General features: G+C 40.1%; 1 protein-coding gene across 5 annotated transcripts in view; it reads left to right on the forward strand.

Annotated features, from left to right (window-relative positions):
- ciroz (ciliated left-right organizer protein containing ZP-N domains) overlaps positions 1-17,764 on the forward strand; it is a 60,464-nt gene that overhangs the window by 9,559 nt on the left and 33,141 nt on the right. The window lies entirely within an intron of this gene.

Genomic DNA, 17,764 nt, shown 5'->3' on the forward strand with positions numbered 1-17,764 from the left:
CAGGCAGACAGACGGACAGACAGACAGGATTTTCACAATTTCTCAGCTCAAAATATATATTTTTTACAACATTACCAAACAAACTAATAGTGTGGTATACCAAAGTATAATTTTACTGATACAATTATGAAAATATATTTGCTTAACACTAACTCCGATTTAGGGGTACAGTCATACTTAATATTTAAAAAACAATTATTAAGTATAATTTCCTTTGCACAGCGCCCATTTCTCCTAGGGCCCAGTCCATAAAGAGCTTGGTTTTTCTCTGGCTCCATTTTGCAATAGTTCCCAGTTCTTCATTGGGCCCCACATACAAAACAGTGTCCAATACAGTAGAGATAACTCATAAATCAGTAGGCCTATACACTTTCCCAGCCAGGTGTTTATGGAAAAGGCACTTTTTTCTTTCCAAAACAATTGACCCCGTTTCTTATTTCTATCTGCTGACGTGATGCAATGATCCCATCATGACATCCATCACACACTAGATGGCTGTTAGCAGCCATGAGAGATGATGTGGGCCAGTCACTGCTGCAAAGGTTGATTACAAAAGCAGAAATACAGCCAGACCTTTCTGCCAGCCATGGCCTGAGGGTCGACATTATCCAGACACAGTCAGTACAAGCTAGCCGTTTAATAAACATGTCTCTCTCCAACAACAGGTTGATGTAGAGAGGATCCCCACACAGCTTATACCCATTCCCAGAAAAGCCTGGTATTAATGAAACTTAAAGGACCACTTCACCACTTTTCAACATCTCTTCATATAATTGGTCCTCACTAATGTTCATGATAAAACACCACCATTTTTTCCTACTCAGTCTGTGTCTCATAGGAGGGCTTTGGGCAGTTCGGACACCCGTCCACCAGTGACATCATCATTAGGCAGATTTTTTTTTAAACAAGATTTGTTTTAAAATATATTTAGATTTGTATTATCGTGAGAACGATGGCTTCAACTTTTGCATTGCAACTTTTCAGGAAAAGAAAGCCTGCCGTTTCTATTAGCTTGGATTCACCATCGATGATGTCACTGGTGGACGGGTTTCTGAACTGCCCACAGCCTTCCTATGAGACACAGACTGAGTAGGAAAAAATTGTGGTATTTTATCATGAACATTAGTTAGGACCAATTATAGGAAGGAAGGTTGAAAAGTGGTGAAGTGGTCCTTTAACAATGGTTTGCTTCTTGAACAAACATAAAGATCTCAATACGTCTTTGTCCAGGTTTTATTAGATTGTTCAGTGAATCCAATCAATATTCTTCAACCAGCTTTACAGCCAAGTATCTTCTTTCTTTCTTAAAGATGGAGTGCTGTGATTTTTGTACTTTTTCTGTTTTGTATGTGTGTGGAGTTAAGATTACTCTTAATAGCCCCCCAGGTGTGGTTATAATATTGTCTTCCCTGTGTATTTTTGGTTTCTTCCTGAAAGCTGATAGCCTTTGAGAAGTTTGAGTCAAAAGGCCCAATCGAAACACCACCACGTTATACATCACAATGTCATCCCTTCCCCTTTATCATATATTAACAACAGCTGTGGGTGCGGCCTCAGTCCAGGTGGGTCACCACCCACCTGAAAACCAGGTATACTTAACGAACTGGTGGGTGTGGCCACATAAAAAACATACTTTTGGGTGATTGCAGCCAGTGGCCATGGTGATTGCAGCGGTGCGGTACGGGCAGCGGTGGCCGAACGGTTTGCGGAGCGGTCTTGTTATCGGAAGGTCGCCAGTTCGAATCCCCGGACCGGCACGTTAAAATTACCACCGCTGAAGTGCCCTTGAGCAAGGCATTGAACCCCTACCATGAAATGTTCTATGAGCAGGGTCTGGCTGTAAACAAGCATCTCGAGCTTAGTCCATTCACCCTGGGTAAACAAAGAACTTTACTTTGCTTTGCAGTGGGATATTTTGTAGCTGGGTTGCCATGCACCCACCATGACAGAGGAGGGCACTGTTGGTCATGTTTTCAGTAGAGTACGGTAGATTATCAAGATGGGACCATGAATGGGACAGACAGCTTGTATCAGAAATATGAACAGCTATTCAGTTGTTCCCAGTGAACCAGATTTAGACACTATTTATCCATTGGATTTATTTTCAACCACTGCTGCTTTTATATCCCCCCTGATTATCAATCTATGGAAGATCACAGGGCAATTTTACATCAGTAATTGGTGATCTGTGTGCAGCATTTTCTTGTGTTTTTAATTTGATTGCGTATTCATTATTCCTATACATTCATGATGCTGTATACTCTAATTCTTATTCACCAAATTATCTTTGACTTAACTTCATGCTTATGATCATATATCATAGTAAGAAACAAGAGCAGCATTGCGTCCCCCTCTGTTATTTTGACCTCTTGGTATGCACCACAGGCAGTGTAAATGACAACAATGCAGTGTTTCGCAGTTAAACGCATCATATACAGTGGGCCGTGGGGCAGAAAATCTAAACTTCCTCCTTGCCTTTGGTTCCCATCTGCTCGGTGAACTTATGAGCAGGAAACGGAATAAGTGATGCAAAAAGTACACCAACATCCCCAGTTCTTTCATGTGGCCTCGCTCGGCCATTACTCTATCTGTATAGACTGTTAACTGTCTTAACAAAGTTTAAAAATCCCTTTCATGTTGCAGTGTTTCCTTTTTGTTTTAATTTCAGTCAGAACATATGGTTTGCACATCTGGGAGATGCTAAGCATGGTGGCACCCAACCCCCTCGCTGCTTCTGTGAAGTGATCCATATATGGCCCTCACTGTTATTGCTCATAATCACTCATCATCATTATAAACAAGGCCTGTCTTGATTGGCTAATTTGTGTGAAGCCTCAAATTGTTAAATTCCACAATTTCCAACCAACACAATGGCTTAAGGCTAATTTATACTCTGCAGTCTTGTAGCATGGCATACGATGAAGTATAAATTACACTTTAGAATAGTGTGGAAAACTTGTCCTAGCTTTGTTTGGTGTAATTCAGACTGGCCCGCCTTTTAAGAACTCTGAAACAATGTAGTGTAGGCGTTCTTTCTTTCTTTCTTCACTCACTACCGTGCAATTACATTTGCCACATGTGACTAATTTGAGTCTGCATACATGACCTATTGCACCCGGGTGTCATCGTTTTTTGAAAGCAAGAACTCTCTGTAAAGCCAGTAGAAAGGGGGTATTTAAGTTTTTGTGTAGGCTTTTAGCTAACTGAAAGCCTCGTGGCTCTTTAGAGAACATGAATATTCTCACAAAACACGATGAAGCTATAAACACACAGTGAAAGTAGTTTATACACAGATACAGTGTTTTCAGAATTCGATTGTGATATTTCCTCAAAATGTAATATAATAATATCCTTATTTTCTCTTACAGTAATAGATAACATAAAATTACTCAACATTTATAATTCTCTCAAGGCCACTTCCATTTCAAAGTAGGCTGCCGCTGTCATAATTCTGATGTCAAAATACACGCGACGCACAGTTTTGATCGCTATATATATATAGAGGATTTTGTTTTCTCTGCAGTTCCGAGAGTTAAAAAAAGAAAAATCTGTGTGAACTGTTCTGTCCTGTCCTGTTCTGCTCAGCTCAGCAGAAGCGCTCTGACTATAGCCGGGTCTGGCGTGTTTGGAGGGCGGATGGGAATCCAGTGCCACTGGAGGCATGGAGGGGAGACGAGTGGGAGCAAGGAGGGGATGTGGGGCTCTCAGTGGTTTGCAGGGCTTCTTCATCTCGCTCCGCGGGTAATTACAGAATCACGGGTCAACCACGCATGTGACCACGGTTACGTTGCACAGTAGCAGATGTGCTCATGACATTATCCAGCACGAGTGCAAAAAGGTAAATAAAAACAGATGCAGCTGGTTGCTACGGACCCTCGCCAAACTTAGCGTATACCCCTAATTGTTCCCATGTGGCCCCTGGCGAGCTGGAGCAGTAGTAAAAAGGACGGGTATGCCCCTGTTCCAGTGATGCCCATGTTTCTGAACGGGGGAGAAATTTATGAATGGGACTTGGTATCCAAAGGGTTTCTGGTGGTGGATGTGGTTGTGGCTGTGTGTGTGTGTGTGTGTGTGTGTGTGTGTGTGTGTGTGTGTGTGTGTGTGTGTGTGTGTGTGTGTGTGTGTGTGTGTGTGTGTGTGTGTGTGTGTGTGTGTGTGTGTGTGTGTGTGTGTGTGTGTGTGTGTGTGTGTGTGTGTGTGTGTGTGCGCGCGTGTGTGTGTGCGTGCATGCGTGTATTTGTGTTCATATCGTCTCAACCTTTTCTGAGCTTTATTTTTGCGTCTATATTCCTGTGAGAGAGCACTGCTCCTCCCTGTCCGGACTTTCTCTGTGGTCTTGCGTGCTAATTACCCAGTCATCAGAGGACCCCATGTGAAGGGGAAACAGAAATCGGATTTGCCTGAGGGCCATGTTGGTCTCGATGCACTTTTCGTAAAAAAAAAAAACCATGCCTGGATGTGTGCGTGACACTACACAATGTCAGGGAGGTCCCCTCTTGGACCGTGGCCAGGCCTGCATCCCAGATGAGAAATTGAGGAAGGGGCTCAATTTCAGTGATATCCTGTCTGTGCCCGGCATCTGATTGCTGTATACAGCAAAGCTACGTCTGGTGAACGCGTGTGTCTGTGTGTGTCCATGTGCTTATGGCTGGTTTTAGTTTGCATATTGCAGTGTGTGCAGCCATAAGCACCAATGACACACAGGTTAACAAGATGCTCTAAGGGTGCTTGAAACTCCTGTCTTAGTTTTGATAATTCGATAAACAAATGATTTGCCGTTTGTTGTGCCTCTGTCGCTTCTGTTGAACTAGAATGTAGTCTAGCTTCCCCTCTTCGACACCCCTCACGCACGCACGCACGCAAGCACACGCACGCACACACACACACACACACACACACACACACACACACACACACACACACACACACACACACACACACACACACTCACACACAAGCACATACATCTTGCACTATGAAACCCACTGCCAACGGCGCGTGCCTCCTCTCCCTCTCTCATTAACCGCAACTGTCAGATCCTCCAGATGACGAGCAATTAAACCAGATAATAAACGCTTACCATCAATTCCAGTTTGTTGATGTTGTTGTTGTTGTTGTTGATGTCGACGAGCTGGGGGCTCCTCTCCTGCCACCTTAGTGCTAACTAGTACTTCAGTTAACACACACAAGTGTCGTGAGGAGAGAGTCTCGCAGTACTTTGCCAACAACTAAAAAGGCCTCCATACCTGCCACATGTATGGCAACTGGCTGCCAATAAAGATGTGTCTAACAGTTAGACTTAGAACTTAATCAGATACAGCTCATGGAGGCTGTTCTTTTATCCCTGGGCTTCACAGAAAAAAAGACAACAAAGCGCCTCGAACTGCCAAGATAAAATACTACTTGGGCTCGGCCCTGTCTCAGGGCTTCTAAAAGGCCAGTAATCTTTGCCGTGTGTTGCTTGCTGAGACGACATGCTATAAAGACTCCTGTGTTTGCTTATGTATTAGAGCGATAAGGCTGGCCGTGGCGTGTTCCCTGTGTACCGACGGGGATCATCTCCCATGCCAATTAACCACTTAAGCCGTCCGTAGCAGATCTACAAGCTCATGTTGCGTGGCAATAAGTTGTGAGCTTATAGATAGATCTGCTATTTTCAAATGGTTTGAAAATGGTTTATTTGATTTTTATTTTTTTTATTGTTTTACAAATATATAATACATATTTCTTTGTTGGGATTTTTTTTTAATAGAAAATGTTCACCTATAATGCCCATTAGTGTGCCGATTCCCAGGGTTAGTGTGGTTAAAAGATAATGCCGTGTTAGAAAAGGATGGAGGGAATAATGAGTGTTTTGTTTTTGCATTCAAGGCCAAGTCTGACCTGGCTTGGCTTGGTAGCCAAGATGAATTGGACATTATCCAATGGTGTCAGCTGAGTGACGTGGGTCAAGGAGCTCGAAGCAAAGCTCAGTCCTTCTACTTGCTTTTGTGCAACCTGAGTCAGGATGTTGTATCTTCACAGGAGTACAAATATGAAAAGGAATTCTTGGCTTAAATTTCATTGGCCTCCATAATTATAAGAAAAGTCTGTGATGGTGACAACAATTTGATCTCTAACAGAGTGAACTGTTGTTGACCTTTGAACCAGACTCAAGTGCATGTTTACCCAGGATGCATTGTTTAGCTTATTAAAAAAGGAGTGTCGTGGATGGTAATTTCCACTTGATTTTGAAGGCTGGACATGCTGTTCTTGGGTACTTTGAGACAATGCCCTTTCTTTCAAAGGCTATAAAAACACACATATACAGCTGTAGAAGGAGTTTCCTGACCCAATGGCAAAATATGATATCAGATATTCCTACTCCCAATCAGGATGGCGTGGCATGGAAAATAATATACAAGATGAAACTGTGGCCTGTTCAGAAAAAAAAAAGATCTGATTTCCCCTTCTCCATGGAAAAATGGATGTGGCCTCTTGTTTTGAAACCATATTTCCCTCAAAAACACTTTGAAAACTAAACAAAATTGACAGTGGAGGATTTATTGTCTTCAGCTCTTTTGTCTTCGGCGCGTTGTGTTTGCGCCTTTGCCATGGAAACGGCAAGGTTATTTATCTTTACAGCCCTTTTACAATAACGTCCCTTTCCTGAGCAAACAACAAAGGAAATATCAGGTCAAGCCTCTTCCCCCGTCTTGTGATCTGGTCAATTCAGCCTAAGGGTTCCAGCGCAAGTATATATAAATACACGTGAGCATGGCAGGCATGCATACATACAGTATGCACATGTATGCACCATCTATGGCCCCACACATACTGTACGCTCTCACTCTTTGTCTGTCTGTCTGTCTCTCTCACGCACACACACACGCACACACACACACACGCAAGTACGCACGCACGCATACACATAGTCACGCAATCGATCCATTCAGGTTTAACATGAGCAATTCCCAGCTGGAGACTGTGATAACATTCAATCTCTATTCTTTTCCTTTACAGTCATTTTGTTTAGAAAAGTAGCTCACTGGTGACAAGAGAGGGTTGTAGTAAACAATTGTTTTCCAATTCATGCTGTCAAGGTGTGAGAGCTGAAATGAGTTGACAAGCAGAAACACTAGATGGAGACAGAGAAAACTGACTGACAAGCTGCATTTCAGACGTGTAAGTGAAATAAGTTCTATGTAAATAGAGGAAAAATAATAATTGTTAGGCACAATTCTTTCATTAGAGAGAGAGAGATGAAATGGACCCCCAATAAGTGTTATTTTACTTTAGTTTATTAAAATAAGAGTTTTTTCTTTTTATTGTCTTATATGTTACAGCAGCCACTAAAGTCTATGTAATGTACTTCATGGAAATGAACCTCGCCATGCAGACATTGAGAGATTGAAAGATTTTTGCCGTGTTTGGTGTGCTGTGTTTTGTCCTTTTCACTGGCTAAGTTTAACAATCGATTTTTCATGCTAAAATGTGCTTTGTGCAGTCATCTGTGAGCATCTTGAAAATCCTTGTGACTTGTGTGTACTCCAGTATACTTTAGCTGTCTAGTGCTGTCCCCTTTCCTAGCAAGGGGGTGACAAGCAATTACTCCTTTTAAGGAGCTGTTCTCATGGATGTTGCAGAGAGTATGCAGACTACTTTTCTCAATCCACACAAACAGTGCCAACAATAGAAGAAACTGACTAATTTAGATGAGGAGGAATAGGCATAAAAGCACGAGGTGCGTAGAAAGAGTGCATGTCACAATTAAAATGTCTTAATGGGCGAAAGTCCCACGATAGATCACATGCAATTTACATCAAGACTCGGTGTAATAAAGACTTTGTAAAACTTACATTGAAATTCAATTAGAGTGCTGAATGCATAACCAAAGCCGTGAAAAATGAACTCATTGGGGGTCCCTTTCATTACTGCCCCGAGGCAAAATAGACCATTAATTTAATACATTCCATGTTTTTTCACATGGGCATTTTTAAGTTGGTGCACATTTCCGTCCTAATGTACCTAATACAATGAGAGAGCTTGCCAAAGACTGCATTATACAAGCGATGAAGAAAGCCCCCCCTTCCAGTTGTTACCTTGAGTAGCCAGGCCACTTTCAATCACTCAAAGCTTGAAAAACGACCTGGCTCTTAAAACAAAACAACAAAAGAAGAAATTATGATATTCCTGTATTGATTCATTGCATGGTGAATAGCCTATTGCTGTGTTGCAGGTGCCCCCCCCTCCCCCCCCCCCATGCAGGGCTTCAGTAAATGGCATCAACTTTTGACTGCAAACAGTTAAACGGCAGATTTTAATTAAGATATTTTGACCTGAGATCAGATTCTAAAAATGTCTTCTACATCCTGACAGTTTTCTGAAAAAGCTATGTTTCTATGTCAGTGGTTCTTCGATTTTTCAAAAATAGCAGACCTACAAGCTCGTAGCGCGCCACTCGGTGGCGCGCTATGAGCTTGTAGGTCTGCTATTTTTCAATAGCTAAAGCATAACATAATGCTAACACCAAAAGGGGTTCCCGCCCAAAATGGGTTAAGATATTAATGTTTTGTAACGGCAAATGTGCACACTTCAGTCATCCACAGAACCAAAAGACAACAAGAAGCGCTTTAGATCTTCCACCCTTAAAAGGAGAGTTAATTAAAATAATATTTCATTAACTCTTCCAGCTTGGTAAATATACGTTTACAAGGGGTCAGTAGAAATATATAATCATTTACAATTTAATTACTCAATAAAAAGAGAAGGGAAAAGTAATGTTCAAATAAAACAATGTGGTTTACTCTTCTTGTTGTGTCCCTACTGTGGGTTTATAGTTCAAAGGGTAGGTCATGTTAGCTACTGTGGGTTTATAGTTCAAAGGGTAGGTCATGTTAGCTACTGTGGGTTTATAGTTCAAAGGGTAAGTCATGTTAGCTACTGTGGGTTTATAGTTCAAAGGGTAGGTCATGTTAGCTACTGTGGGTTTATAGTTCAAAGGGTAGGTCATGTTAGCTACTGTGGGTTTATAGTTCAAAGGGTAGGTCATGTTAGCTACTGTGGGTTTATAGTTCAAAGGGTAGGTCATGTTAGCTACTGTCTTTTTAATAAAAACATTGCCTTCATTCTGACGGACATGCAGTTAATCAACATTTATCTAGCGGTATGCTGATTTAGGTTTTATTAGAGAAGTTATTTTGTGGTTAAACTGATTGATTGAATACTTTATTTGTCAGAAATGTAAACAGCAGAGGTATACAGTCAGACATTTAAAGGATAACACAAAAAGAGGACTTGTTTTCATTGTGGTCCTATGTATTCAATTAATCAACATAGCATAACAATAACACAAAAATACACATCATGAACAAATATAAAACTATATGTACAAATGAGAAGAAAGGAAAATGGCTTTATTGGGCATTTTGTAGTTATTTTGTCTTGTTTGTACAGGTCTATCCATAGAGGTTACAGATGAAGTCAGCCTATACAGCAGGACAATGTTGTAAACAAACAGTGTGCTGGATATGATTTAATGCAAGGTGGACTGTTAAGGTCAAATGTCCCAAACGCTCTTTCCAGATGCAGACAAGAACGGGCTTGAACACTTAAGCCAGTCTGGGTGAGTCCTGGTAAAAGCACAAAGAAAAAAAAACGCACATCCATTTTCACAAATCTCTAAAAATAACAAAATGGGGGATGGCACTACTTGCTACAGTATGTAAGTGTGGCAGAAAGCGGGAAAAAACATGTATTATTAATAGAAAAACGGTGATTGTAGTGCTTCTTATCATTGTTTCACCATGCATTTCTCCATTTGTCTTGTGATGCTAAATTTTTTACGTTTTTCTTTTTTCTACACCGGCCCGATGTTACATATAATTAGTGACTTTGCAGTAAATCACTTCTGACACCACTATGTTAGCAAATTAGACATTTCAGACGTGGAAGATTCACATGGGAGTCTAGAGCCACGAAAAGTATGAAAGTAACCTAAATATTACATGCGCTCCCCTAGAACAGTGGCAAAAATCTTTTGGATTAACAGAAAAGATGTGAAACCTAATTGAAAATTCCTGATTTATTTATATATGTTTAGAAAGCTCATCATGTTTTCAAGAGCAGGATGCAACCACCACAAACACAACACCATATCCTACACTGAAAAAGGGCAGGAAATGCTGAAGTGCATATTTGATTTATTTATTTTCACCCAGACGGATACTTAGAGCTTTATACAGATTTTGCCATTTGGAGGTTGAAATAATGGATGGGGCGCTCATCCATTTTTAATTCCTTCATGTTGTGTGAAGGGTAAACATGCTGTTTGAGATGTCTTTTCTCTGCTGAACTGTGTTTTCTCATTACGGGACTGTGCATAGGGAGCAAAAACTAGTCACAAAAGTGCTTTAAGTGTATCGTGACGAGTCTGTGCAAGCTGACTTTCCATCATTGCTTATGTCCAAAAGCTGCTCATAATTTCTGAATTGAAAAAGCCATTTCAATTCACTATGCACATGCTGAGCACAATCATACAATGTCTCATGTATGCCAGAACAGTGAGAGTTGTCATTTTCCATTCATTAATTTGTAGTATTCACTGAACATTAATCTAAGAGCCACAATGTGGATCTTGCTTGACAGACCATCAACCCATGAGGGAAGGTTCTCTGCCAGTGTTACAGTACAACAGCTCTCAATGTGGGCCCAGACATCAAGCCACAGATCCGCTGATAATTCAGAATCATTTTTAATAAGTCGTAATTACGCGGAGGGTCTGATTGTGTTCTGCAGCCCTTGAAAATGAAATATGCTACATTGGGGCCTGATGGTAAAGGATATTGCTTGCCGTTCATACATAATTGAGCGATCTTGAATGTCAAACCAGTGGGAGAAAATGCAACAGAAGCAACAGTACACCTCACCACAAACTACACAACATCCTCTCCAGTCTGAGCCAACCAGCAGAGAGAGACATGTGTTATGTGGTGTACCAAAGTGCCCCAAGGAGGTGTACATTGACAGGTTATGCATGTAAGAGTGCTTCACTAAACTGCTACTTTTGAAGTAGTCCAAGTTAGTTTTTTTGTGCTTTACATGATTCTGTTGGATGATACACAAGCCACTTTGATAGGGCCATGCACATGCAGTGACCTAATGGATGTCCCATTCAAAATAGTATGAGAGTTCATGCATCTACGTATTTGCTCTGTCGTCAATTTTTTTGAGTGGTGCAGCCACTCGCACGCACGCACGCACGCACGCACGCACGCACGCACGCACGCGCACGCACGCACACACACACACACACGTACAAGTACAAGTACAGACAGTACAGCACCACTCAGTTCAGATGGGTCTGATTTTTTTTTCACCTTTTGCCCTAAAATTATAAGCAGTCTCTCTGTCTCTCTGTCTCTGTCTGTCTCTGTCTCTCTCTCTCTCTCTCTCTCCTCTTTCTCCCTCTGTCTTTCACTCCCCCGCCCTCCCCTCTTTCTGTGAAAGTCCCGTGGTGGAGGTCTGTCTGGATGTAGAAGAGAGTATGTTGTCTATGTAGACATAACCTGACTTTGTTAGTAAATGAAATTCACGGGAGCTCTGGATGCAGGCTATTTATTTCCTTTAGGTCTTCCTAGATAAATAACTTGCTGTCCCCCGAGCAAAGAGCCAGCTTTATATTTTTGACGTTTTCGTGTTTAATGTGTTGTATATTTTATATGGCCTATCTTTATGCTCTCCCTTTTTGAATTTTCTTTTAAAGCTCAAATACAGTTATTGATGCCCTGCCTCTAGTGCATTATGCATTATTTGTTAGTAAGTACCATTTTTGCATATTGACGGTAACAAGAAAATGCATGTATGGAAATTCTAATATAAATTGACTTATGTGTAGAGGCCCAGATTCTGCCCGCTAAGCTCTTCTGCGAATAATATATAGTTCTTTATATTGCTAATCCCGGGGACTCTCTTAAAGACTCCTAGCTTGGGGAGCGGGGGAAAAAAAACAGCCTGGACCTTTAGCTTTTAAAGACTTTTATCTTATATTACAGGAATGACAGATTGTGCCTCTTTCTATGGCTTTTATGCTTTGTTTCAAGAGGCTCTCGGAAAGGGGGAGAGAGAGCAATGAGACGAGGGGTGATATTGATAAGGATGGAGGGTGCAGAGGAGTGTACTCCAATGTAATGCAGCTTTATGGTGCCCTTTTTCATTTAGCATGAACGGTTTTTATGATTCCATTTCTTGGGCGAACAGGGAAGGAGGAGGAGAACGGTAAGGTTGAAACATAGACAGGGGACACTTTGAAACCTCCTAAGAGAACACTAGAGTGCTTCTATCCTGTGAGTCATGTGTCTGATCACGGGACAATTTTATTCAAATGGAACAAAAAAAACAACAAAGAAAGACAATGTAAGCCCAACAAACAATACACCTCTTGGGTGTGAATTGAGTGTTATTTTATACAACCTACAGTAGTTTAGAAGTAACTAATTGATATTTAGTTCAGGGCCTGCGTTACCCATAAAGCGACGTAAGCAGTCGCATGGGGCCTTGTAACGGGCTGGGGCCCCACACGAAACGGCTGTGATCTGTCTGCTGCATACTTGCACTTGTATGAACAGCTGTTTACACTTGCTTCACTATCTGCAGCAGATGAAACATCACTCTACTTCTGGAAAAGATACCAAACTGGCGACCTCGGGCCTCAGTGACCTATACGTCATTGGCTGTGTTCCAAATCACCTACTCATTCACTACTCACTACGTCATTACACAGCCAAATCTATCTGTCTATACATTCCAGTCATTTCAGTACTGTATGTATTGTATCATATGTGTCTGTCTATATGTCTGCAAGAATGCTGCAAGCAGCGATACTGTTCTCGACAACGCTGCAATTCACCATTTTCAGCCTTCTGATTGGTCTGACTGACTAACCAGCAGACTCTTTCTGCCTTGTTCCGCCCAAGTTTAAACCAAGTTTAAAATAAGAATGCACAGAATATCAATATGAAGCAACTGAAAAGGATGTTATTTCAATGGTAGTGGATGGAGAGACTGATTTTTGTCCAACCATGAAACGGCAGCCAATGGGTGTGAAGAGGGGCACAACCACAGGCGGGATTTGACAAAGGGTGAATTAAGCAAGCATGCATTTCCGGGAACCAAGCAATAATAATCCTGTTTCGAATGAACACACATTCCAAAATGGGTCTATATAATTCGTCAGAGTCCACCAAAGAACAAACACGATTGAAACGATTGTTCTTCTGCCATAGGGAATAGATAATACTTTAGTAGTAGTAATATAGGCTACAGTAGGCTATACAAGTTCAGTGACCTGACCACTAAAACATAGTACGTTAAAAATCATTCACAAAAGAGTGAGCAATTAGCCACATGCTAACTTGACACTTTGATGATTAAAAACCGCTATAAAAATATGAACTTCAAAACAATTACAGAGGAAGTTCTTTATTTGTACACAGTCTCTCTCACTATTGTCATCTTTATTGGTTGCCCCATATTCTGTTGTACATTCTGAATCATCTTTTGTTGACTATGAAGTGTATGAAAGTTTGTATTGTGGTTTGGAACACGATATATAATGGCTGACACCATAAAGTAATACATTCCGATATATTGAACGAGTGAGGCATTTACATGGGGTGTTCAGTCGTTCACATCTCATGATGTCATCGCACCACATTAACCATGCAGCCAGTGTTTACACATTTTGTTTGTAAAAGCAGAGTCTGAAAAAAGCTGAGTCTGGGCAGAAAAACAGATAGACGGGAGGATTATGGATAACAAACTAAAAGCAAGAGGTTCCCTTGAGTCATGTAACAAGACATTTATTTAAAATCCTTTTAGCTAAGATAAAGCACCCAGGTGTTGGTACACAGCGTGAGCTAGGCAAACATCATTGTCTGAGAATATATTTTTCTTACAGACTAGATGAAAGAGATGATCTACCTTAGCTAAGACCATCATTATATCAATGTGAAAGTACAGGACCAGGCGGAAAATGGACATATGCGAGACCAGAAGCGTATGAGTTGCCTGATCCCCTTTGTTTCATTTGCGCTATAACCATAACACACTGGCCAAGCGTATTTAAGATTTAATATATCTGCCATTGCATTTATGGTTTTTAAATGCTATTTTCTTTTTACATTTGTTTAATTGCCTTGTCTTTCTTCTGAAATATAGTCCCTTCAATGTTCCCTAATGGAATCTAATGGCATTGGAATGCTCACCCACAGTATGGAATATGTGGCTCACTTACTGTACACTACAGTAGATGGTATTTGTCCACTCATTGAGGTTTCAATTAGATTATAAATCTTCATCAGTCTACTGTACTCTACTACACAAAAATACAGAAGCTGCAGTGTCAGTTTGCATTCCACATTCATGTTCTCCAATGACTTAACTCTGAATTTGCACCCTTTATATACAGTAGTACTTGTATCATCGGTGTCAGGCAGAAACCTTTATCTCCATAAATACTATTTTTTAGGGGCACTAGCCCAAGCGCCCCTCCTATGCCCAGATTTCCCGGGTTTGATTGGCTGAGCAAAGTATATTGAAGATAAAATTGAGGGCAGAAAAGTGAAGACGGAAAAGTGAGGATGCAAATTGTGATTGGCCGGAATATGATGATGTATGATGATAAGAGTGCCCCTCACTTCACACAAGTGTGATTTTTTTCATAAATGCATGCCCTCTGCTATTTTATACTTTGTTGTATGATGGTGCCGCACAAAAGTGGTAAAAAAAGCCGATCTATACACAGATTTCCCCACGTTTTTTGAGTGGCTCTACATATAATGCTCAGTAACCTCAGAATGCTTCCAGCCTTCCACAGCCAAGAGCTCTTTCCCTCAGGCAAGATAAAGAGATTTAAGGACATGGCACCGTGGAGACAGAGCAAAACTCTTCTCTTTTAGGTCAACATGTTCTGAAGCATATTCTATCAGCTCTAGGTTATAGTTAACTTATTTACACAATGAGAAAATACAGAGGCAGAATGATTAATTCATTGAGCTGTGAACAGGAACAAGGGTAAAACCCTATCAATTTAAGGCAGAAGCAGTCACGTGTATTGGAAGAAGAAATACGGTTCAGTACATTTGCGTATGTGTTCATGTATTTCGTACACGTCGATGTATTTCTTAGTATTATTAATATTATTATGTCATATACTGCAAATTAAGGATAGAAACGGCAGGCTGTTGCTATAGCGTGCGTCATGTGTGCGTGCACGAGAGTGTGTGCATCATCCGTCATGCATGTGTGGCCGTTCGCGCTTTGCCTTCCTGTGTGTGTTTACTTTGCATGCGTTTAAAAGTGACACGTTGCTGACCAGTGTGTGCGTGTATGTCATTTTAAAGATGGAGTGCCGTGATTTCTGTATTCTTTCCAGTTTTTCATGTGTTTATGAGGTGACACTACTTCATTAGACCCCTTGGTGTGGTTGTTATGTGCAATGATGTCTTCCCTTTGTATAGGGTTTCTTCCTGGAGCCTGACCCCAGTCAAATGTGCCAATGAAAAGAACAGTGATATAGTGACATCACAATATCATCCCCTCCCCTAACCCAACCCTTTAAAGAGGGAGTGCCACAATTTGTGTATTTTTCCAGTTTGTCATGTGTCTATGAGGTGACAGTACTTCATTAGATACCCTGGAGTCGTTTTTATGTGCAGTGGTGTATTAACTTTGTATTTAGGGTTTCTTCCTGGAGGCTGAACCCTTGACAGTCAAACGGGCCAATGAAATAAACAGTAATATAGTGACATCACACTATCAGCCCCTCCCCTAAACCCTCCCTCTTTATCATACAACTACAGCTGTGGGTGCGGCTTCATTAATTTGGATCACCACCCATCACCACCCACCAGGCAAACCAGGCATACTTAATGAACTGGGCGTGCCCACATAAAAACAACATTTTAACAAATACTGTACACTTTTTGAAAAAATTATACCTCCTTATATGACAATAAGACCTGATGATCATGTTTTAGGGTGGAAAAAAATCACGGCACTCCATCTTTAACATACAACAACAGTTGTGGGTGCGGTGGTGTGGATCACCACCCATCACCACCCACCAGGCAAACCAGGCATACTTAATAAACTGGTGGGTGGTGTGGATCACCACCCATCACCACCCACCAGGCAAACCAGGCATACTTAATAAACTGGTGGGTGGTGTGGATCACCACCCATCACCACCCACCAGGCAAACCAGGCATACTTAATGAACTGGTGGGTGGTGTGGATCACCACCCATCACCACCCACCAGGCAAACCAGGCATACTTAATGAACTGGTGGGTGGTGTGGATCACCACCCATCACCACCCACCAGGCAAACCAGGCATACTTAATGAACTGGTGGTGGTGTGGATCACCACCCATCACCACCCACCAGGCAAACCAGGCATACTTAATGAACTGGTGGGCAAACTGGGTATGTCCACATAAAATACATATTTAACCAATACGGTAGCACTTTACATTAAGGTCATTGTAATTAACATGAATTAAGCGTTAATAAGACACTCATTAACAGTCTTATTAACACTTAATAAACACTTATTAGCAACTTATTATTTGTTAATAAATGTTTATAAGCAACCTTAATAAACCGTTAATTAGACAGTTATTACAATTAGTATACATTAATTAACAGTCTTATTAACACTTAATAAATACGTATTAGCAACTTATTACTTGTTAATAAATGCTTATAAGCAACCTTAATAAACCGTTAATAAGAACCTTATAAATACTCTTTAACTGTTAATTAGACAGTTATTACAATTAGTATACATTAATTAACAGTCTTATTAACACTTAATAAACACTTATAAGCAACTTATTATTTGTTAATAAATGTTTGTAAGCAACCTTAATAAACCGTTAGTATAAATTAATTAACAGTCTTATTAACACTTAATAAACACTTTATTAGCAACTTATTATTTGTTAACAAATGCTTATAAGCAACCTTAATAAACCATTAATAAGAACCTTATAAATACTCTTTAACTGTTAATTAGACAGTTATTACAATTAGTATACATTAATTAACCGTTAACAAGAAACTTCTTATGAATTAATATATGTTTATAACACATTTAATAGTGTTAACAAGAAACTTATATGTTTATAACCCATTTAAGGGAGTGTTAGCAAGAAACATATACATACTTATTAATTGTTAATAAGACACTTGTTAGAAGTTGTTATACATTAATTAACTGTTCATAAGTACCCCGTTATCCATTGGGGTATTTAAGGGTACATTTAATAAAGGGCAAGAAACGAATAAATACTTATTAACCATTAATAAGATACTTATTAATAATTATTATACATTAATTAACCGTTAATAATAAACTCGTTATCCATTCATACCTTTATGGGTGGGTATATATATATATATAACAAAAAGTATGCATACTTATTAACTGTTAATAAGACACTTATTAACATTTAATAAACATTGTGAAAATACTAATTAACAATTAGTAACCCATTTATAGGTATGTACTGTCAGGAAGGTTAGGCCTACTTAGGGCATTATCCGTTAATAAGGCTGTGTTAACAATCAATAAACCATTTATAACACTTGGTAAACATTCATATCTGTTTGTAAACGCTTGTAACAAATGTAATTAACCGTTAAGTTGATACTTATAAGTCTTTATTAACATTCAAATTGAACTTATTATGCATTTATTAAGCGTTTACTATGCACTTATTAT

The sequence above is a fragment of the Electrona antarctica genome (genome assembly GCF_951216825.1).
Source record: "Electrona antarctica genome assembly, chromosome: 2".
Classification (NCBI taxonomy): Eukaryota; Metazoa; Chordata; class Actinopteri; order Myctophiformes; family Myctophidae; genus Electrona; species Electrona antarctica.